This window comes from Dendropsophus ebraccatus, chromosome 7, assembly GCF_027789765.1.
Source record: "Dendropsophus ebraccatus isolate aDenEbr1 chromosome 7, aDenEbr1.pat, whole genome shotgun sequence".
In the NCBI taxonomy this organism is placed as follows: Eukaryota; Metazoa; Chordata; class Amphibia; order Anura; family Hylidae; genus Dendropsophus; species Dendropsophus ebraccatus.
The window spans coordinates 120,990,531-121,015,200 of record NC_091460.1 but is presented as its reverse complement, the minus strand read 5'-3'; the positions used below and the strand labels follow the sequence as shown (position 1 = coordinate 121,015,200).

The window sequence follows — 24,670 nt, the reverse complement described above, 5'->3', positions numbered from 1 at the left end:
CAGGTCCAAGAAAAAACATAAATAAATATGCATTTGAATGTGTGTTTTACTAATAAAAGGGGAACTATCGACAGGTTAGACAAATTTACCCTGCTGATATGTCCCTATTGCACGGGAGACGCAGAGGAGGAAGGTATGTCTCTTATATTCCTCCTGGTCATGCTCCATGGTTCGGTGAGACCGTAAGGAGCACTCAGGCACCCGTTAGAATCACTAAATGCCCCCATAGTGCCAATCCCCCCCTGTCCGGTCCACCCATTTCTTATGATAATGAATAAAGCGGTCCGGACGGGGGCAGGCCGGATGGGTGCTATGGGGACAGGTAGTACTCATAACGGGTGCCCCGGGGGTCCTAACGGACTCACCGGACCATGGAGCATGACTCGGAACGGTATCGAGGTGGAAGGTAAGAGACATACCTTCCACCTTTGCATCTTCTGTGCAATAGGGACATATCAGAAGGTTAGATTTGTCCAACCTGCTGATAGTTCCCATTTAAAAACACCTAGAAAGCGTTCTATAATATTAGGGCAGGCGAAGAGTGGTGCCAGACTGTGGCACTTGAGCAGCTTTGCTCTGCCTCCTTGACACTTGGCTAAGAAATAAAAAAGATATCAAAGATGTCCGCTATGGTAAGTAAATGAAGAGCAAAAACCCTCACAATGGATATGTTTCTTGCACATTCTTTGTTTGTATCTGGTTGGATTCATGCCTCTTCTGATTTGAAGACATTTACCTCAAGACATTAAAAGGAACTTGTCATCACTTTTATTCTGACGAAACCAGGGCTTGTAATTCTCTGCCTGTCTTGTCATTCTTGATTACAAGATCTCTTCCTATACTCAATTTTGTAAAGGTAGATCTGTTAATCAAAGATGGTGGAACAGAAGAAAACTGCTGGGAATTCGTGGCTAGGGCACCATAAAAGTGATGGCGTGTTTCCTTTAACTGTCATCCCCTTACTCTATGTGCAGTTCTCCACACCATCCATAAGCTTAGATGCTGCGGCTTTTTATATATACCTGTATAAAATTTTTCTATGTCTTCTTCTGCTCTAAAATCACTTAATGTTATTGGTGGACAGTGTCACATAGGTGGAGCTTCACGGTCATCCCCCCAGCAGGGAGATGTGGCCCAACTGCCATGAAGCCCCACCTAGGTGACACTGTTCACTGATGAATCAAAGTGAGATTAAGGGGGGGGGGGTAAGAGTACCACTTTAAGATGATCAGGCTCCTGGTCTTGTCAATGCGAAGACAAAATCATTCTTTGATGGCTCAGTCCAACAGAGCTCTTATGGGACAATATGTCAGGAGAAGTCTGTAGCATTATAAAATCCTGCAGTCCGCAGGGTCAAAATAGATCATGAGTTCTAATGTATCTCTTCTCTTGCCTGCAGTGAGCAGAGGGACTGGCTGAGGGACCCTAGCTGGACTCCGGGATCTCCAGAGCCGACACATCACGACCCAGCTGATGGACTTGCTGCTCAGCCAATCAGTGACTAGGGCCGGATGCCGCGGGATGTGCTGGATTATCAAATTTTTGGGTTCATTCACTCACCTATCACCAGTTATTATGGGGGGTCGGGGGTCCAATAAAAAATAATGTATACTAGATTCTACCCCCGGTACAAACTTTGTCAGGTTGTTTTTTAAACCTAATGTCTTCGCCTTCTAATCTTTAGTAATGAGTCACAATAACCCTGTTTCTTTAATAACTATTTAATGTCTGAATCCGACCACGCAACAGTCTAATTTGTTGTTTGTCAAATTCTAAGGAACTTGCATGACTTTTCGAAAGCACTTGTTTCCTTCAGGTGTTTTCCTGCTAACCTTAAAACAAGTCTCTTTCACAAAGTTGATGCATCATGGAATGTATTTGCTTGACAGGTGCACAAATAAAAAGTCAGTTCAACAGAAAATCAGGTTTAAAGGAAAGTATTCTCCCTCAAATGAGGGGAAAGCAGTAATACACATGTCTTCAATCATGCATATGCAAGCTGATGTGTTTATTAATGCTGCTTCTGTGGCCGCTGGATTACTATGACAACTGTTCACCGACAGCAGTTCATTACAGTCTTTAGATTGTTCATGTCTGAAATATCTGCTTCCTTACCTTCATCTAAAAATGTGGGAACAAATTTTCTCACATGTTATCAAACACTCATCTTTTTTCTATTTCAACTAAGAGAAAACTATCATAATAGACGTGAATTTAGCATTACAATATATGGAGAAATCTTATTTAACCCCTAAGACAATCCCTCTTCATTTGCCCTATTAGGGTCCTGCTCTATGTTTTCAACCTTTACTATACTTCCCTCTCTAACCAGTGTCATGGTGATGGTTATGCCCTGCTATGCATCTTCATATGTTCCATACTTGAGGAGGAAGAGAGTTGAAAAGCAGGTGATCTTCCATACACCCCCAACACACACACACATACACACACACACACACACACACACACACACTCCCAACACTACTATATGTATATTATACCACTTACACTATACTGTATATAATATATAGTATTGATAAACAGGAGCATGTTTTTTATTGCAGCCTCACACCGTAGTACTTTATAATTACCATGCTACTGGTACTATATATGTGTGTGTATGATGCATACAATGGCATATGTTCTACATTTGACTTCCTACAGAGCCTATGTATCCATGTGTTCCATGACACCCTAATACCATGTTCAGACCTTGTAAGAGACAGGCCGTTCCGTCACCCGGCCAAGTCACTGAACGGCCGGTCACAGAAAAGAGACCGGCGCCACTGAGTTCTGATGCGGGCGCATCCGTATGCGGGCGCATCCGTGCGCGCCCGCATCAGAACCCTCCACAGCACACTATGGAGCATGCGGCTGGAGCCGCGCACTCCACAGTGTGCACTGACGGGGTTTTCTGCGGCCACTATTCAACAAATAGTGGCCGCAGTAAACTGACATGTCAGTTTTTCGCGGCACCGCTAGGAATCCTGGCCGAAGTCTACACTTTGTGTATACACTCCAGCCGGGATTCCATAATTGGCAACGTCACATATATTTTCGTTTTAATCACGGCCATTGTAGCAATCGGCAACAACCGGCGTAGTTTTACGAAAATATACGTAGTGTCAACATAGCCTAAGGATGCATCCAACCTCTGCAGCTGCACGGAGTCAAATGCAGAACGTTCAGGTTCCGGAATATTTTGGCCTCTTTACTCAACAATAGCCATTTTAGCTTGTTCAGGTGTGAGTGTTCAGACCTGTACCGATCATGAGAACAAGTGGGAAGATGACTGCGCTACGGGTAGTCCTCTACTGGCTCTGTGTCACATGATAAGCCAGGTTCTGACTGATTGCCTATGTAAGTCTGTGGTGCTGGACTGATATCCCATAAAACAGAGCGGGGAGCAGAGATACTGCATTGCGGTCCTCTCCCTGCTCATTCCCACATTTGGTACAAGTCTGAACACTCAGACCTGAACTGATCAAAACTTTCGACATGTCTCTATGACGTATCAAAAGGTTTCACAAATGACAGTGCCTCAAATGTCTGCAAGGGTTTAGTGATGGTTGGGAGCACTTAAAGGAACATACCCTCTGGTGGACAATATATACAAACACAAACTTTCTTCATTATAATCTAAAATTCTAAATAGTTATCAGGACAGGGAGGTAGGTATAAGACACGACATTGAGCCCTAAGGCTGAACCCACCCTCTGTCCCTACCTACTTGCCTCAAACTGCCCTAGGCAGCCCGAGACAACTATAAAGGCGGTCCCTGCTCTGGTATAGGTGTAACACAGAATGAGACGGACAAACACAAAAAATAGTCAACAAGCCAAAGTCAGAACCAAACAGGCAACGCAGTACAAAATCAGTAAACAATCGGATAGTCAAAGGTCAGGTGGGAGGTCAGGTAACAGGTAAATTGAGCAGAGGAATTAGGTACAGAGATCACAGGAAAAGACAGGGGGAGCTGGGATCAGGGTATGAACCTTAATAGCCAGCACTAAAAGACTGACTTAGCTTTCTTTATGAGGATCAAGAGCCTGGCCCGGATTCCCAATGGACCGGCGCTCTGAAGCTCAAGGTCCAGACAGGCAGAGGAAAACGTCAATAAAAAAGACTTGTCCGGCTGCAGCAATCAAGTCTAGCAGAGCTCAGCGTAACTTCTGCATTGCCGGAAGCTGAGAAGCAAAATCCAGGCCCAGTTCACACCAGGCTACTGCACATTCCTGACATTAGTTTTATTAAGAATTAAACTTGAGGCATTCATAGGTACACAAAGTATCACAAATACTTTTTAAGCAGTAACTACATTTACTCATGAGAGGCAGGGCGTCCACCCTTTCTGAAGTAACCTTAATCCCCCAGTGTCTGCATTATTATATATCCAGTATAGCAGGATTTGCATGCTATACAGAGACATAATTGAATGATTCAATTGCCTGAGTATTGGCATAGATTACTACCATCTCCATTAAGTGATTAGGTAGAGCCCCCTCCCTGGAAACCAGAGAGAAAAGATAGGGGAGGGGATATAAAGCTTTATGTTTGTATACTGTCTGTGGTATAGACTTGCCTTGCTGCCTTATCTAGGCCTTCAGCAGTACAATGGAGCTATCACTTACTCTACCACTTTCTAACGATTATCTAATGACTCTTCTTATCCTAAACAGGTTTATATACCAAAGCTTACAGCAGCCTTTATAATGCAGGAAGCATCAGATTTAGTGATTGCTTTAGTTGTAAACAAGAAAGCTTGGGTATTTTAGTATTTTAATAGTCAAAACTATTAGAAAAATGAACATCATAGTAAAAAGTGTTGAAAAACAAGTATAATTTTTTAGATAATATAATCTGTCATTTCCCCTTTAAATGGCAAAATGTGTGCATATTTTTGTAGCTCTATTGATCATGTGAGGTAGGTAAAACATTCTTATCGCATTAAGTAGAGTAATGGCTCCAATTTGGTGTTATCACCACAAGGGGACATCTTATAGAGGTATATTTCCAGTTACAGTGGTACCTTGGTTTAACAGTAACTTGGTTTAAGAGCGTTTTGGTTTAAGAGCTCACAGTTTTTCAAAATTGTTACTTAGTTTAAGAGCATTGCTTTGGTTTAAGAGCTCCCTGTACTGGGTGGGAGCGTGAGTAGAGGAGGGGATGGTCTGCATAGCGGGATCTACAGCACTGTACTCCCTCACCTTCCAAATCATAGCAGATCCACTTCAGGCTGGGGCTTGCATCAGAGGACAGGACGGTGGAGGTAATCTCTTCATAGCTTTAACCCCTCTCTACCCGGACAGAGAGTGCTGCATTTATGTGCCCACATCTGTCCTGCTCATTCCTTCATGCCCCCTGCAGTCTCTGTCCGCCCTTGTGTTTCCCATCCTCTCCATTACTGTACAGTAACTTATATTATCACATATTCTGCTGCTTCTGAATGTTTTTTCATCTGTTTTACATGTTATTCAAAATAATTAGTTATTTTTGGGATGTGGAACCAATTTTCGGCATTTCTATGATTTCTTATGGGAAAATTTTCTTTGGTTTAGGAGTGGATTTGGATTACAAGCTTGGTCCCGGAACAAATTATGCTCATAATCCAAGGCACCACTGTACCTACAATCTGACACACACCAAATTACTCTTCTGCATGGTCAGATTCACATATTAAACAGGGAATTTGTGACTAATGTAAACTTCCCTGTTCTCACTCCAAGCAGCGTGCTCCACTTCCTATAAACTACAAGATGATATTATGGCATGTCCCTTCCCCCCTTATCTTTCTCCCATCTCCCATTTACTTAACCCTTTTATTAAAGATAGAACACCCAATCAATGACATCTTGCCCTCCCGCTTTACCCGCTCAGTCTCATACCATTTCTTATATTCCGGCACACATCAAACCTCTCCTAACCAGAGGGAAAAACCAATGGATGGATGGGTACCTGGCCTTGGTTTTTCCTTTGTCATTACATTGACTTATAGGGAAACTTAATATGATATGGTGCTTTTGGTGGTTTCTTTACATGAGCCACCTCTTGGCTGGGTCCTTCCAGAAGGGATATCTGGCTAGTCCTGTGTTTCGAGACTCTTAAATGGGGCTCCACAGGCTCTTTATTTGCATATTTATGTTTCTCAGGGAGCAATGCACCTAGAATTTCACTGCATTGAGCACTTTAACCAGCAGCCGATAGTGTTATCTTTGGCTGGTCTTCCTGAGATCAGTGATCTGTTTCTCTTATCACACTCCAATTAGCCATAGCACTCAATGTAAAGTATGGCCGGGAGCCATACTTTACATTGTGTGCACAGTCTATTTTGTGCGGCCGCTGTTCACTGAATACCAGCCTCACAAAATAGACATGGCAGTTTTCTGTGCGGCCACATGAAATCCCGATCGTAGTTTATACAGTGTGCTTACACTACAGCCGGGATTCCATAGGGGTTAATGTGATCGGCTGCTGTTTAACGGCCATTTTTTGATAAAAAAAAATATTGTGTGAACTTGGTAAATGGTGCTAAGGCCCACTGGTATATAACAGTTATGTACCAGTTTCATATTTTGCACCCATTGTAGTGACATGGACAGTGATGTCATTATACAATGGCCCCGTAATATTAGAATAAACTCTCAAATTATATAAGTATACGGTGTTCCAAGAAAGCATCCATAGAATTCCCACACAGTATAGCCATATTTAACTCAAATATTACTACTGCTTACTCACCAAATGCTGAATTGGTCATTCAATGGTGCCCATAGTTAAAAGAATGGCTAAATTGTCCGAAAAATACTTTTTATGTAGCAGTTACCTGAAATGGACTAGAAAAAAAATTCCACTGGGGGCATTTAGAAATTTTATGATTTTGCAATATTCTGGTTTAATAAGTGTTGGAGAAAACAAATACAACTCCATCTTTACTTATAATGGGGATGTGTTTGGGCTGGTTTTCAAGTAACTTTACATCTTATTGGAATAACATGTAAATTGTACACCTGTAAGTGTTGGATTTTCATGTCCATTCTGGTTGTTACATTGTAATTTTACCCAAATTGCATGTTTTTCCACTAGACCATAGTAAAAACTATAGTTGCATTTATTACTTTTGAGACTGTAAAGAATACAGTTGCACAAAAGAAACTCTTCAAATCTGACTTCTTTTAGTCCAAGAATTCTAATTACAATCGTTAATGGTGCCGCTTCATATTGAAGTTCCAAAAATATTTGAAACACTACATCATATTTAAAGGCATGAAACGTTCTGCCATTGCGACTGCATTCCGAAATGCCAATATGTGACAAATATTTTATGAAGAAGGATTATATGAGCTTACGGCTGAGAGACTAATCACTGGGAGAAAACCGTAGGAAGCATCTGTAATAATCTTTTGTCTAGAAGGCACTGTATTTGTTTGCATTAGTAATACTGATGGTTATACACAACAAATCGTTCGTCATAATTACTGCTAATCAATACTGATCATCGGGATATCTTAAACAGAAAACAACAGATGTGATTAGTTTGTCTGATCCTATTGAGCAAAGATACAGTATGCCGGAAAGATTATATAAAAAGAGCTAAAGTTACTTGTGCAAAGCCTACAAATATTTTCCAGCCTTTTGTCATTCACGACTTGGAATTTATAATGAGCTGACATCCTGCTATGTTATTAAGCTTAATTCTATTTAAATCTATTTCAATGAGAAGAAATACAACATTGAAAGGATTATCTCACTTTCAAGTGTGTTCTACATGGTAAAATAAAATAGATTTAAAAAAAAAAAATGTAATGAAAAAAGCAGCAATGTGGACCATTTTAACAGTAAATTTAAAGGGTTTGTCCAGCGGAAATCTTTTTCTTTCAAATCAACTGCTGTCAGAAAGTTATATAAATTTGTTATTCTATTCTTCTATTAAAATTCTCAAGTCTTTCCATACTTATTAGCTGCTGTATGTCATGCAGGAAATCTTTTATTTTCAGTCTGACACAGTGCTCTCTGCTGACATCTCTGGCTGAGATAGGAACTGTCCACAGCAGGAGAGGTTTTATATAGGGATTCATAGAAAACCGAGACAGAGTTCCTGTCTCGGCCAGAGATGTCAGCAGAGAGCCCTGTGTCAGACTGAAAATAAAATAAAATTTCCTGCAGGATATACAGCAGCTGATAAGAAGTAAATTACAAATCTATATAACTTTCTGATATCAGTTGATTTGAAAGAAAAAGACTGGATGGATAACCCCTTTAAAGGGTTTGTCCAGGGAAAACTGGTACTGGTACCCTGTAAAAACTCAATACATCATTTACTAAATTACTTGCATTATGATCATGTGCTGCATGCAGAGATCAGGCAACGGATCACGTGACCACCATAGAACCGATTCTGGCTGTTCCGCTGATGTCATGTTCCCCCTGGGTTCCGGAACCAGTCATGTTCTGTCTGTTTTATCCCCTGCGCATGCGCTGTATGATCAGAAAACAATCGCACTGCGCACGCTCTGGTAGAGGGAAGCTTTCATGCGCTATGCCTTTAGAAAACAATGATGGCAAAGCTCTTGCACCTGCGCAGAGTCATAGCTCTGTGAATCCTTGGACCTTTTCTAATAATCATTTCTCTCTTTAGTGCGCACCTTTTCATTATAGAAGCCGGGACGTAGATAATAACACACCAGGGCTGAGCAGGATGAGAGCTGCTGTCAATGAAGAATAAAATCATATTGCCAAATGAAAGGGATTGTTTCCCACAGCTGAGAGGTGAGAGATGCAGCTTCCCCTTTTCCTGGCCAGGCTGAGTGATCAGAACAAGAAAGAAATAGCACATCAGAGACCCCAGTACTGGAAAGGGGTTCAGATACAGATAATAGGGACAGATCCCGTACACGCCTAATCTCACTAACATAATCCCTGCAGTAAGCCATAACCCCAGAGGACAGTGATAGTTAGCAGGTATCACTATGAGGAGGGGTGAGCTATGATCAGGGGGAGCGTCCGCAGGGTATACAGTCATATGGCCTCGACCACATACGTGTATGTAAAGCTGAAGGTGAGGGTCTGCAGGTGATACAATCCTATGAATTGTATCACATGTTTATAAGGAGGTGAGGGGATACAATCCTATGGCCAGTATGTTTACTATCCAGTGTTCCTAACTGTGTATGCAAGAACCAGGACATTTTGTGGCAGCAGTCAATGGCTCTAGCACCAGAAGTATGAGATTATCACTTTATACACTGCAGTACCACCTCTAGCCACTATGTGTGCTCTGTAAGGAAAGAGAAAGCAGCAGAGCAGCATGTAAACAAACAGCCAAGAAGTAAACAGAGCTGTTTCATTGCAGGAGAAGCTGATAGAGGTTCGAAAGGTTTGTCTAGGCTTTGGCAATACAGCTGAATGTTTTTTTAGACTATGTTATTAATTTTGGACAACCTATTTAAAATAACACCATATACTATACAGTAAGTTTTCTAGGTTTAGTTCACAAATTATAATATTGTATTTATCCAGATGCATTTAAATAGATTAAAATATTGTACATAGCAATTGTTTCCAGTGACTAATAAAGTGAACAAATTGTTTTTTAGTTTTAAAGTATGGCTATTATTGCAGTAGGGGTTGAAGGGAAACTGACAGCATGAATATGCATGTATCCATGCTGTCAGTTTCCCACTGCTGATCACATGAGCAGAGTATTTTTACCTTACGTTTTGCTCTGTGGTGTGGAGTCATCCTAAAAAGCTATCTTTATTCTTGGCTGACACTGTCTGTGCCCGCACACCCTCAACCCGCACTGCCTATACTGGATCTTCAGGTGGCGGCCATGCTTCCTCCAGAATGATTGATAGCTGGAGGCAAGTGGTAGGCTGAAAATACAGCATCGTCTGGAGAGCAAGGCGCAAACAGTGTCACTCTATGACACTGTCAGCCCTAAACATGCCAGATCACAGAGCAGCGCAAAAGGTAAGTATGCCCTACTTTTGGGATCGAGAATGGCATACTGGCAGCACGGATATATGCATATGCATGCTGTCAGTTTCTCTTTATGTATCTGATATATGAAACAGTTTATTTGAAACAAACTTACTATACAAAACAAAACAAACAAAAAAATAGATAGATAGATAGATAGATAGATAGATAAACAACAGACATTGAAGGGTTCGGTTAAAACCATTTTTTGTTAATCTGTTGTTGTTTTTTTTCCCTTGCGCCACATTTTACTAAATAGTGTATGGACTTTGAACAGTTGGTGCATTATGCATGACTGTTTATACTATTTCATAGTGATATTATTTGCACCACCCACACTGAATTCTCTACCATAGCATAGCATTCATCAGTTTTATTGGCAGTTTGTTCATATAGTCTGCCTGATCAGACTCTATGAAGAGATTGAAGATCCAACAGGACGGAGGGAAGTGGCTTCCCCCATCTGTCAGTACAAGTGATTAGGACCCCTGCAGCCATGCGGGTGGTTAATCACAGGCAGCTGCAGGACTGCAGCTGCCTGTCATGCCCGGGTCTGGGGACAGTAATGTGTGCATTGAAATCGCCCTGCACACATTGAAACCCCTTCACAGTCAGGAACGTTTATATACGTTCCTGCTTCTCGGAGTATGTACAGCAGGAACATATATAGCCGCCATTTAATCTAGATTTGATATTATAAAGCCCAATAGGTAATTCATTATATAGAAGTAAAGGAAACACTTTTTTTTAGCTACTTTTCATTATTAATATTGTCAATATTTAAGATATTTCTTTCAGACTTTTTTTTTTATTGTAGTTCTATTCTTTGTAAATCTAGATGTATATAAACGTATATGGCCAAATAACTGTTTGCAGAACAACACTGTGCGGCTCAAAGGCTCAGGCAGGGTGCACAGCCTCACGGTCCCAGACCCAGGTCCCGACGGCAATCTAGCAAAATATAGGAAAAGGCGGCACTCCAATTTTAGTGAATAAAAAGTGGTTTAGTTTATTCACCCAACATGCAACGTTTCAATCTCCTCAATGGGATCTTTGTCTTTGTCTTTGCTTGACAAAGATCCCATTGAGGAGATTGAAACGTTGCATGTTGGGTGAATAAACTAAACCACTTTTTATTCACTAAAATTGGAGTGCCGCCTTTTCCTATATTTTGCTAGATAAACGTATATGGCTATGCCCCCACTTCGGTAGCAGTCTTGTAAAAAATAGATGGCCGCTAATAATGATCAAGATCATTATTGGTGGCCGTCTACGGCTACCTTCCACAATATTTTCCCTAAGTTGGAACATAGGCTATTTCATTCTTTACTAAAGTATACTTATTCTAAAACATATACATATGTAAATTCTTTCCATACTGTTCTTTTATAATCAAAGATAATTGAATATAATATAGAACTGGCCTTTGGGTAAGTCTAATAATAAAATAGTTGGTATTGCAAAAAAAGGCTACATTGTCAGGATACTGGCAATAAACACCATTAAATACCTCCCTAGGCAGTCACTGTACAGGTGTAATAACATTAAGTGGAAGTTAAGCTACATAAGAAGATCATATTTACATGCAAATTCCTTTGATATAGCGTTGCACATGGCCACGGGCTTCTCCATATAGCTTGTGAAATCCATGCCTGAGTCCCTATGTTATAGCGGATGACCAGATTAATATTATCACCTGTTACCTTTGCCTGTGGTGGATGTGAAAGCGACAGGGTCTTTCCTTTGAAGTCAGTTGTCATTAAGTATGAGAGCAATTACTCTTCAGACAGTTGAAAGCTCTCTATAGTAAAGAATACTCCTTTATTGTACCAACCAGGACTCGAGGACCTTTTCATTCTCACACAATTCGGCCTCACTTTTTTTTTTTTTTTTATCATCACTGTGAAACAAAGCTTTGGCTAATAAATGCATTTTTATTACATTAAATTCAGAAAATGATTTTTCTTGAAGCTGTCTATTTTACTTCACTGAGGGACAGGAACAGTTCTTCTCCAATAACGCTGGGAATATTTTTCTTGTATATTATTATACAACCTCATCAACCGCAACTTTTCTAAACCCTTCTATTCAATCTTCCCCTAGAGGGACAATATTGATTCTTCAGTAAAATAATCACATGATCTGCCCACTGACAAGGAGAATGGTAATGTTCAGCTGTCTATTTATTTCTACATTTACAGGCACAATGTTGCAGCCTAGAAAGGCCACTTAAAGAGAAAACTTTGTTGAGAAATTATTATTATCAATTATTATTATTATTATTATTATTATTATTATTATTATTATTATTATTTTTAATCAACTGGTTCCAGAAAGTAACATTGATTTGTAAATGACTTCTTTTTAAAAATCTCCAGTCTTCTATTACTTATCAGCTGCTGTATGTCTTGCAGGAAGTGGTGTATTCTTTTTAGTTTGACACAGTGTTCTCTGCTGCCACCTCTGTCCGTGACAGGAATATATATATATATATATATATATATATATATATTTTTTTTTTTATTATTTCATTTTTCCTCCGCCGGAGTACCCCTTTTAGGGAAAGTGTACCTGCAGACTGAGCCTTGTAGTGCCACAACCAGTCATGGTCATAGGCTTAAGAGGTTTGAAGGCCTCTCCCATTCCTAAGGACTGGGTTGGATGCTAACAGCCTTTCTAGAGCCCACATAACACAACCAAACCACTAGGTGGCAGCAACATTCCCAGTACACAAGTCATACACAGGCAATACACATCAAAGATAGACTGCATAGTGTACAAACACAACACAGCGCATGACATAAATTGAAAACATGGGGGTGACCTGTCTGACAACCATCGTGTAGCATAAGCAACATGCAGTGAGATGCTGCAACAATAACAAGGGATCAATGCCATGATGAGTTCTAAGCATAGGTATTCTTAGGTTCTTAGGCATTGCTAGGTTATGTGGAAAAGACTTTTATCACAAAAGCTTGCAAGTCCTTTTTCAATAGTTTTTCAGGGTGTTCATTCTCAGAGATACATATATAAGAATATAAGGCACCATTAGGCATTTTAAGAGTATGTTCATGGATATAGATATATACAGTTACAGTATGTCATAGGTCGGGTGAAGGAGTGGAAGAAAACGTGATCAAAAAGTCACATCTTCACAAAAGTTCTACTGACAAAAGCTACATATCACAGAGGGGAAAAAAAGAGCCCTCACACAGCTTTATAGGAATTGTTGGATTCATTTTGAAATGTAAAATAAATTTAGCCTGCCAATAGTAATGTGCGGTGAACTAAAATTTGCATTATTCCTTTTTTCCCCCAATTTTTCCCTACAAATAATTTTTCTGGATCCTTAATATATTATATCTTACAACAAAAGATGATGAAATGTACAACTTGTCCCCCAAAAAAATATTCCTCCAAAAATCAAAGTCAAAACTCGGTAAAAATTTGGGTAAAAATTTCTGTAGTTCCTATATACACATCATTGAGTTTGCATGATATAGCTTGCAATGATTAGATTACAGAAACTATTTAGCTACATTAGTTAAATTCAATTACTTAAATCATCGACTAAATAAATAAAAAAATATAATTCAGTAATTTCTTTTTTTTTTATTTTGTTTTTTTGTGGAAATGTAGGAACCGCTGCTCCTCAGAAAATAAAATACAAATTTCAAACAATCATTATTACTCTAGTTAGTCTACCTAGTTATAATGAATATCTGTTTTCTGTAGTATATTTCTACTCTGGCTGGCCATTTGATCATCGGGCAAGATGTTGCCAAGCTACACATGACGTTAACAGGTACAGAAATTGATACCATAACCATGATAACCATAACCTCATGTCTCATCTACTACTTGTGAGATCTATGTACAGTAATAAATGCTTCTTTCAGGGTTTAAAGGGGAACTATCAGCAGGTTAGACAAATCCAACCTGCTGATTGTCCCCTATGGTGCCAGGAACTGTGAGGAGGAGGGTATGTGTCTTACCTTCCTTCTTGGTGCCAATCCTTGGTGCTGTTAGTTGGAATAGATGCCACTCCAGGGGTCCCTAAAGAGCACTGCCATGTCATCCGGCCTACCCCCTCCACTGATAATTAACGGGCAGTAGTCCTAGTGGTGCCCTGGTGCAAAGTTTACCCCACCTAACAGCGCAGGACTGGCGCCAAGGAGGAAAGCGAGACACATACCTTCCTCCTCAGCATCGCCAGCGCAATAGGGGACTATCAGCAGGTTAATTTCGTCTAAGCTGCTGATAGTTCCCCTTTAAAGGGTGTTCATTACTGTTCTGCTCTCTTTTTTCCTAAAAGGATAATCAAACTAGAAATTGCCCATTAATATGCTCAATCAGAAAAAGAACTTGGTGAAGACATCAGAGATCTCTACTTTATTTGGGAAGCAGTTAGGTATGATCAGAAACTATGAGACAAAGTTTGAGATTTATATGAATGTCAACGTTTGCATCATGGCAGTTGTGAGCATCCATATTTACTATGGATGATTCTATAGGAGAAAAAAAAGTCATGGCTGCACATCCTCATTGCTATGCACTCATCCACTACTTTAGCTTCACTCAAAACTAACATCAGGAGTTAGGGCTCTATTCCACGGGACGATTATCATTGGAATCATCGTTACATCTTTCAGATCTAAACGACAATCGTTCAGTTGAATAGCTGTTAACGATTAAACAACAAATGAGAAATCGTTGATCGTTTAAGAAGACCTAGACCTATTTTTATCGTTGCTCGTTCGCAAATTGAATCGGATAAGACATCGTTCGGCTGTTAGCAGTAGCAACGAACGCAATAGCGATGACAAGACGACCGCAAAAACGATCATAAGTAACTATTATCGTTCCAAGTAAATGGGTGAACGATTTCAGGCCGTTCGCAATAGCAGTCGTTTGAAATCGTTTATCGTTAACGATTATGCGAATGATAATCGTCCCGTGGAATAGGGCCCTTAGTATACATTTTAAACAAACTGCACAAGCCCACACACCACTTCACGGATCCTGATTCATGTGGGTCCCTAACCTAAATGTAGTAGGGCTAAGCGTTGACGACCATCACCACAACATCAATATCTACAGAACGAGAGACCCAATGGTCCATCAACACCACTGCCGCCAGACCAACCCTCTGGGCACCCAAAAGGAATCAACAATGGCTGCCACACAGCATTACACCAGTGTGAACAGATGGATAAGTTCACCTAATGTTTTAACTCTACTAACATACAGAGTAAATCAGAAACAGACTACAGCAATCTTAGTTGCTGTAAATGTACACGGCCACCGACGACATCACACCTCTCTATTTGTGGATGTGTACATAGGGAGACAAGGGTGTTATGCTGACTAGCACTGTGCAAGCCCCGCCTTGTTGGTGCCTGCACCGGTTTTAGATCTCCCCTGCCTCCTGTGGTAGTATGGAAGCCACTGATGTAAGTCATCATCCATATGTCTCTAGCAGCAGCTTCTGGGATGCATAATCATAAGCAACTCCCTCTGCCAGTAGTATCACTGTGAACTGTGCATTCACTGGTCCTTACAAACTGACCATATAGAACTTCTACAGCTCCAGCCTAGAAAAGAGAAAGGACAGAAGGGGCGCCTTCTAGTGCAGTAATACATGTAAAACAAAGGGAATGAGGATAAGGTGAACAAGTGTACGCTCACCTAGATGTTTTGTGCAAACGATAGGCACAACTCTATCAATCACTCCAACAACACTGTTGCCAACTCCGGGGCAATTCACAGCCAAACTGAGGAATGAAGCAATTAGGAAACACAGAGAGACCCAGCAGAGGCCATCTAGGACAGGGATGCCCTTCTGGTCTGCAAGCACAGGTGTAGACATCAGGTGTAGCAATGAATAGGAGTGATCGCTTGTCGCCAATCACCAACACATTATGCAATCTTGGACTAAAAAAAAAGTTACAGTATTTACCTGCGTATAAGGGTGCCTCACACCTACCGAATTCGCAGCGGATCTCACTTCTGCGGATTCGCAGGGAGATCAGCTGCGGATCCAGTAACATTCACCCCTATGATAGCACATACTCGCAGTGGAATTGACATCCCGCTGTGAGTACAGTATGTGCTTTAACTCCCTGGTGCCCGCAGCCCGCCGCCCGCATCCCCTTCCTATCAGCCCCATCCCTGGCATCCTCCATCCCCGTTCCCGGCATCCTCCATTCCCGTCTCCAGCATCCTCAATCCCTGTTCCCGGCATCCTCCATCCCCGTTCCATCATCCCCATCCCCGGTATCCTCCATCCCCGTCTCCGGCATCCTCCATACCCATCTCCAGCATCCTCCATACCCATCTCCAGCATCCTCCATCCCCGTCCCATCATCCCTGTCCCCGGCATCCTCCATCCTCCTGCAGTGAGGCTCCCGGGCAGGTAATGTATGCTCTCGCCGGGGGGATGCGGGCACGGGGATGGAGGATGCCGGTGGTGGGGATGATGGACCGGGGATGGAGGATGCCGGGGATGGGGATGGAATTGTCTGATCTGTTAAAATATAACAATATTGTTTTAACTCAGTGAATGAAAATAGGAAAAGAGCAGGATTGCTTATTTTCTTTTTTTATTTATCAGAAGAAAAAAAAAATAATAAAAGCCTTCAAAAATTCCTATTACACCAATATGGTATTAAAAACCTATAGATCATGGCGCAAACATTGAGCTCCCAAATAGCCCTGTAGTTGAAAATTTTTAAGTGTTATGACTCTTGGAAGGCAATGATGCTTCATTATGACCTGGACATCTGTTCATTAGAGATGAGCGAACCGGGTTTGGGTTCGAGTCGATCCGAACCCGAACGATCGGCATTTGATTAGCTGGGGCTGCTGAACTTGGATAAAGCTCTAAGGTTGTCTGGAAAATATCGATACAGCCAATGACTATATCCATGTTTTCTACATAGCATTAGGGCCTCATCCAAGTATCAAATGCCGAAAGTTCGGGTTCGGATCGACTCGAGCATGCTCGAGGTTCGCTCATCTCTACTGTTCATCAATGACCTTTGGTCACGAAGGGGTTAAAAGATGAAGCCTTGGCTCTAGAGCATAAAAACAGTCACCCTGGAGTAGGTTCTTCTTTTCACAATGGGCCAAAAAAACTGTTACAATTTAGCCTTTGAGTTTAACATATACACTTGTTAAAAATATATGTTCATATACTGTATATAAGGACTTTTTTTTTTTTTTTACAACGCTAAGTTTCACATTAAATCACTGTCAAGATAAGCAGTATGTTACAAGCCTTACTTTTCGAATGTAAAAAAAAGATGTGCCTTGCAGCATAGTAAAGATTATTTCCTTCAGAAATCTATTTGTGCATTTAAGCTATCAGAACAGATGTGATGTACAAAAATAGATATTGGGGGATAAAAAATGGAAATATCGTTGTGAACCTAAATGTCGGATATTATATTCTCAGAATATTCAGATAACGCATTAGTTGGCTTCACTTGGTTAGTCCTTTATAGTCAATTGCATCACTGTCATTTCTTTCCAGTGTTGTCATTAAGTACAATATCTGTATTGAGGAAAACCTATTTAAAGCCATGGGGAAATCATGTATGGATATGTTAGTTCTTATCTTGATTAAAAATGTTGCACTTAAAAAGGCACTTTGGAATTTTTTTTTCCCTATATAATGCAAGGTACTTGTTTTCAAAGGAGCATCCAAGCAAAAACACAGTAAAAATGTTTTTCTCCTCCCACCTTGCCTCGCACTTTTTTTTAGACAAAAACTATATGGGGATGGGGATGGGGGGGGGGGGGCGCTAAGAACACGCTGGCATCGCGAGAACAGCGTCTACAATCATTGGCAGGCTTACTTATGTGACCTCCAAACTACAAGGACTTGGTTTTTGCTGCTCGTCATCAGATGCCATATTGAAGGTAGTCAGGGAGAGATCCTGGAGGAGGTACAGTGAGGATTTAGCTAATTGTAGGCAGGCAAGACCCCAAATAGCCCTTCTTAGGGCTACTACAATACACAGAACAGTATATATATACAGATTTTCTGTGAATAGGCCGGCTACCAGCACATCTGCAGCTCATTCACACAGACAGGCAGGCAACTGCTCATTGAGAAGAATAGGCTTCAGTTCATCTCTTTGCTCCTATAGTCTTAGTGTTACAGGGAGTTGAGGGATGGATATTGGACAGTGAGGATCTTAGCAGACTGTAGGAAGGAAAGACCCTAAAAGCCCTTCTTAGGGATTATACACAGTACAGCACATAGCTCCTTCCATACAGTGCATAGACTAGCAGCATATGAGCTAGCTAGACAGACAGGCAGGCACACAGCTTAGCACTCTCCTGCATAGACCTAGGTCGAATTTAGGTTTCTAAGAAACAAGCATTTTTCTCCCATCGACTTTATTGGGGTTCGATATTCGATTGAATAGTAAAACATAGTGGTCTATTTGATTATGAACTTTCAAATTTTTTACTACTCATTCATCTCTATTAAGCATCACATTTACCTATTTTAGTTGATGTGGAATGAATGCATTGTTAGCCATATTGATTCCTATTTCCCCTCTTATATTGTTTCCTAAAATTGACAGGTTCAGCCTATGCTCACTCATGATATAGCTCATACACACAAAAGAGCAGTGTCCTGTCCCATCAGATAGTATAAACAACAGAAACTATTCTCAACAGCAAGATACAAACATTGGGTTGGGATGGGGTATAACTCTGCAGCTAACCAGTATATAGAATACAGTATATAGATCTATTACTGTTTGTCATTGGCATCCAGCCGCAATATTCTATTAATGGATGGACATACAACCAGGAGAGATGGGGTTGAGGGCAGGAAGGTCTGAGGATGGTTAGAGGGATAAATTACAGTGATGAGTCTCTAAAGATTGTGTTAATGATTACAGTGCAGTTACATCTCCAATGATTCACAGGTGACATCTTCTCTGATTGGAATTAGTTACTTTTTAATTTCCATGTCCATTTGGCCCATGACCATTTCTTCCAGCCACAACTAATTCCTGCAGAACCTGTCAGACAAACATCTAAGGCTTTGCACTATTGTGGTACCCTTGTTATCTTTCCTTGATCCAAATGTCCTCAAAACAGTAATTACCCCCCCCCTAGGAACCATACACAGTAAAGTGGGTAGCGAAGGAAGCGGTAGGTAGGGCCTCCCAACTGACAGTGAGATCATTCCAATAGTTAGACAGATCCCCCAGTATGTTTTTCTCTCCATTAGGGAGTTGCCAAAGGTAGGTAGTTTCCACGGTATACAGGTGCCCCAAGTATATAAGTAGCCCATTAGGCAGTTTTCCTAGTATGCAGGCTCTCAGTTACCATGGTATATATGCCCCCAATAGGTAGTTTTTCCAGTATATAGACCCTCTGATACACCCCTAGGCATTTGTGGTCCTTCGGCTATTGAAGAATTCCCATTATGCCTGAACAGCCAAACATTTGGCTTTAACTCTTTTAACTGTCCAGAAATGATAGTAGTTGTAGTTCTGCAACAGCTGGAGAGCTGCAGTTGCCCAGCAATTCCCTGGTAGGTAGTCAGAACGGCCATACATTTTGTGAACAAAGTGTGAAGAGTGGCTATTGTTAATACTCTAGCAGCTGGAAATAATTGACATGTTAATTATTACCGTGGCCGTATTCGAACAACGGCCATTTTTCGGTACGGTGTTAGAATCTGAAAACAGCTGCCGTTTTCTTTAAAAATAGTACCTTGGTACCTTGGTTTAAGAGTAACTTGGATTAAGAGCATTTTGCAAGAAGAACTTGCAGTTTTTAAAATTTTTAACTGGGTTTAAGAGCATTGCACTGTACTCTGAACCAGAAAGGTTCCCTTAACTTCCAAATCATAGCAGATCCACTTCAGGCTGGGGCTTGCATCAGGGGACAAGACTGTGGAAGAAATCTCTTCATAACTGTAACCCTTCTCTCCCTGGACAGAGAGTGCTGCATTCATGTGCCTACATATGTCCATATGTCATTCTCCATGCTCCCTACAGTCTCTGTCACCTTTTTTGTTTCCCATCCTCTCCATTTCTGCTATATTGAGCCTGCACTCACACTCAGCTATACAAACTGCTGTAAAGAAAAGTTTTTGTCTCTGTCCTCCTGCACAGCTCTGTAAGATTCTCACTTCCTGATTGGTCCATGCTGAGCACACCCCCCCCTCCCTCCCTATTACTGTCATGTCACCACACAGACCTCTGACAGCAGCCCTGCTTCTCTATTCCAGCCTGTTGTACTACGCTACTGCATTATGGGGATCTGCAGTTCCATCCTGTATCTACAAACTGCTGCTGTTTGTTTATAAAACTTACTATACATTGTACACCACATGCTGATTGTCATACTATACAGTAACCTATAATATCACATATTCAGCAGTTTATAAATGTTTGTATCATGTGTTTTACATGTTATTCAGAATATAAAATCATTATTTTTGGGGTGTGGAATCAATTGTCTGCAAGTCAAGTCAAGTGATTTCTTATGAGAAAATTTGCTTTGGTTTAAGAGTGGATTTGGATTACAAGCATGGCCCTGGAACAAATTATGCTCGTAATTACACATTATATGAAATGCTGAGATAGAAAATTTTAAATCACTTTCAAGAATTTCTGACTGGGTAAATCTCCATGGAGATGCAGTCAGTACAATTGCCCTATAAGTGGCAGATTAGTGTAAGATGCCTTGTTTTATTTGTGGTTACTACTTATACTGTCGCTACTATACAGTGTAACAAGTCTGATCTAGGAGTTCAACTCATTGTGTACAGAAGAGCAAAAGGTCTTTGCTTGGTGTCAACAGATTTCACAGCAATTATCTACTCGTTGACAGTAAAATAGAGGATAATAAGGATATATGTATGTGGGTAGGTGGGAAAAGGGAAGCGTGTAATTAACAGGGAACAAAAATTGTTCGCATTGCAGGCTTTTTCTGCAGTGTTTTCCCAGGAATTAATGCTAAACAAACTTAATGCTGGAGAATAGTACAATTTGGCTTCTTGTTACTACAGAACTTCAACACAGTTAATATGGGTCTCCTGAGACTACTAAGCGTATGTTCTTCTGTTGTGAATTTCTAGTGCATTGACCCACAGAATACAATATTGGCTTTAACTACTGACATTCCAAATGCATCTCGGAATGGCATAAAAGGACGTCATGAGATATGTGAGTAATAAGAGATATGAAAGTATTTATAGCTGAAATAATCTGGGGTTAGCAGTGTTTTACAGAGAAACTATCATCTGGATTGTGCAACAAAACTGCTGATATCTCACCTCCACCTGTCACCTCCTATGGTCAGGCCTAGCTATGCACATCCAATTATCCATCAGCAGGACAGTCTTTAGGTAGGAATGACCAAAGGAGGCGGCAATTGGAGCTAATTTACATATTCTATTTTGATTAAAGTGGCGAATGGTGCAATGCGGGGTGGGGTGAGGAATGCCATGTCTATTAGGGTCCCGCTGAGCGATTACGGTGTCCAACCCCAGTCACTGATTGGCTGAATGGACAATCATTTAGCTGGGTACATAATGTTGCCGTTTGAAGAGCTGTGGGAGGAGGTCGGCGGTCAGTTGGACACAGAAGCGGTGCTACAGGACAAAAGGATAAGTAAATATACTTTGTTTATTAAGTTCCTGTACTCCCTGCCATTCTGCTTTTAAAAAAAAAATTCACATAAATTCTCCTTTAGGGTAGCTTCACACGTACCGTATAGCTGCGTTTTTATCGCTGTGTTTTTATCGCTGTGTGTTTGATGCGATTTTTACATGCGAGTTTTGATTTTCACATGATTTTCATGTGAAAATCAAAACTCACATGTAAAAATCGCACCAAAAACGCAGAGATAAAAACGCAGCGTTAAATACGCAGCGATACGGTACGTGTGAAGCTACCCTTAGGTTGCCTTCACACACAGCGGATCCGCTGCCGATTTCAAGCTGCGGATTCGCAGCGAAATCTGCTGCAGATACAGTGTCACTGCATCCTTATGAGAATACATATTTGCTGCGGGATTGACATCCCTCTGCAAGTATGTAAGTTAACTCTCCTGGCGGCCAACGCATACATGACCTCTTCCCTGCTTCGGCTTGCAATTGCTGGTCCCGCTCAGCCAACTAGTGTGCTGCCCCACCGCAGCCACTGATTGGCTGAGCGGGATGTCCTGCCGAGAACCCCCTAAGCAAGCTGGAGCGGGGAGGAGTTGATGTATGGTGTATGCGGGGGGTTAACTTACTGTACATACTCGCAGAGGGATGTCAATCCCGCTGCAAGTATGTATTCTCATAGGGATGCACTGACACTGGATCCGCAGTGGATTTTGCTGCAAATCCGCAGCATGAAGTCCACTCCGGATGTGGTGTGTGTGAAGGCACTCTAAGGGTGTGTTCACACATACCGTATCAGCAGCGGATTTTACGTTGCGAGGCTCCCGGCTCCCAGAGGTTCAGCGCAACCAAAAAATGACTGCGGCGGGGCAGTGCACTGATTGTCTGCGCGGGACCTATGGAAACTGGGAGCCTGAGATGCAGTGGGAGCATATCCTGGTGATGGGGGTTAAGTGTTGGCATTTACATACAGCCTGCTGTGAGTATGTCTTCTCGCTGAAAATTACAGAAAAGGTATCTGCAGCGGATTTTGCTGCAAATCTGCTGCTTATACAGCACGTGTGAATGCACCCTTTAACCGCCAAGTGGATTGAATTAACAGTAGTTATCTCCAAACAGTACTTAGTACCTATCACAGCAGTCCTGCTAATGATTCACCGATAACAGCATCAAGAAAGACTGAGGCAATTCTCTAACCATTGAAATACATTCATTAAGATATTAAGGTTCGCTTTCTGGGTTGAATAGCAGCTAGAACTTTTTTTTTTTAAACAACAAAAAACACTACCTACTAACACATCTTCTTAATGCAATACCCCCATTATCAATAATTTCTTTCTGTTGGAGGATCTGTGTGAATTTTCTCCACCGTGAATGGCCTTGGCATCGCTATAATTATTCCTCTTTCATCCCTTCATGCCATCAATTGCCTCATCTGTCTGTGATCACCTCAAAGATTATTTTTCCATGTCTCTACCCCTATCAACTCCTTGTCATTTCCTTCTTGTCATTACACCCGTAGTTTCTTTATATTTATTGTAAAGTGGCACATTGTATTATACATTTGTAGAATGGGAATTTAAGTACGGAATTTTTGAACTAAAACATCATTTTTAGCAAACAATTTGTACACAAGTAAATGGCATTTAGCACACAAATTGTACCCAACAACAACAACAGTACATAAAAGATAGATGCCAGTAGGTACTTTTGGTACAGAGAGTACATGCCATTCCATCATCTTTAACATACTACACACACATGGGAATCTATTTGGTACAAAATTTATACAAAATAGGGGGGTAATTGGGGTAATTTAGGGTAGATTCCTAATATATAGGCAGCTCAAAGCTAATGCAGATCTGAATTGGTGTCTAAATAAACATTTCAGAATTTTCTTGAAAATTTTAAGAAAACTGCTAATGTATATCCATATGCCTTCTAATGCTCAAAAAATCAATCAAAATCACTTGGATAAGTAAATGCCTTCCAAATCTATTGCTACATAAAGCAACACATGTGAGGTTTGAAAAATGGTGCTGTGTCTGAAGACCAGAACAGGCTGTGCCCTTTAAAAAAATAAATCAATTAACGCAGGACATAGAAAAATGTTATGGTCCAATATGCTAAGTCCATTAAGAATTTGGATGGCTCCGCTACTTGTTTGGTGGCATGCTGCATTGTACTTAGCACATAAATGAGGAGGCCAGATTGGAAATTTACATAGCCAACAGAAAGCAGGTAATCATGTTTATGCAGCTCAAATCTTAGGTTAATATGACCCTAGAGCACTGTGTGCGTTTCTATTGATTTGAAGGCCAGCGAGTCGCTGAAGTGGTTGGAAATAAATCAGAATGTGGCTTAGATGATATCCAGAGAGGACTTAGAATATGTAAGTCTCAGTGAAGCTTAACTACTTTTATCAATACACGTTCCTGCTTCCAAGCGATTTCCAATTTGAACTGATAAAATATTAGCTAAAAGAAAAGATTATACAGAGCTAGAATTAATTATGATGTAATGTAATGTAAACAGATTGCACTGAAGTGTATCATATTGCAGTTACGGTGACAAATTCACTGTGAGTGACGACATGTATTGGGTCTGTACCGGAACTTTCATTCTCATGATCCTAGGGAGACATCTAGAGATGAGCGAAGGAGCTGGAAATTCGTTTGGTGAGTTTCTCGAATTTTCTATCAAACTCATTAAGATTTTCAAATGGAATCTTAACAAATTTAATTAAAACAGACAAATCTATAGTAGCTACAATACTGGGACTATTACTGGAGGGAGAATTCGTTAAAGCATGTTGTAGAAAAAGTGTCAAAAATGGGAAAATCACAATAAAAGAAAATGTCAATCAGCCAGTCAGTCATCCAATTTCCGCCATTTCTCTTCTCTCGTTTCACACTGTTAGTCTCTCCCTGTTCTGCTCTAACTCCCTACTGCCATCCTCCTCTCTCCTCCACACACAGCCTACTCGCCACTTCCATTAACGAACTTCCTTATATAGAGGTTGTGGAGGGGTCTGACATCACCCAC

The 24,670-nt window shown here is 40.9% G+C and overlaps 1 protein-coding gene across 1 annotated transcript in view; it reads right to left on the bottom strand.

Moving 5' to 3' along the window:
- Positions 1-24,670, bottom strand: part of GRID2 (glutamate ionotropic receptor delta type subunit 2) — a 797,500-nt gene that overhangs the window by 343,982 nt on the left and 428,848 nt on the right. The window lies entirely within an intron of this gene.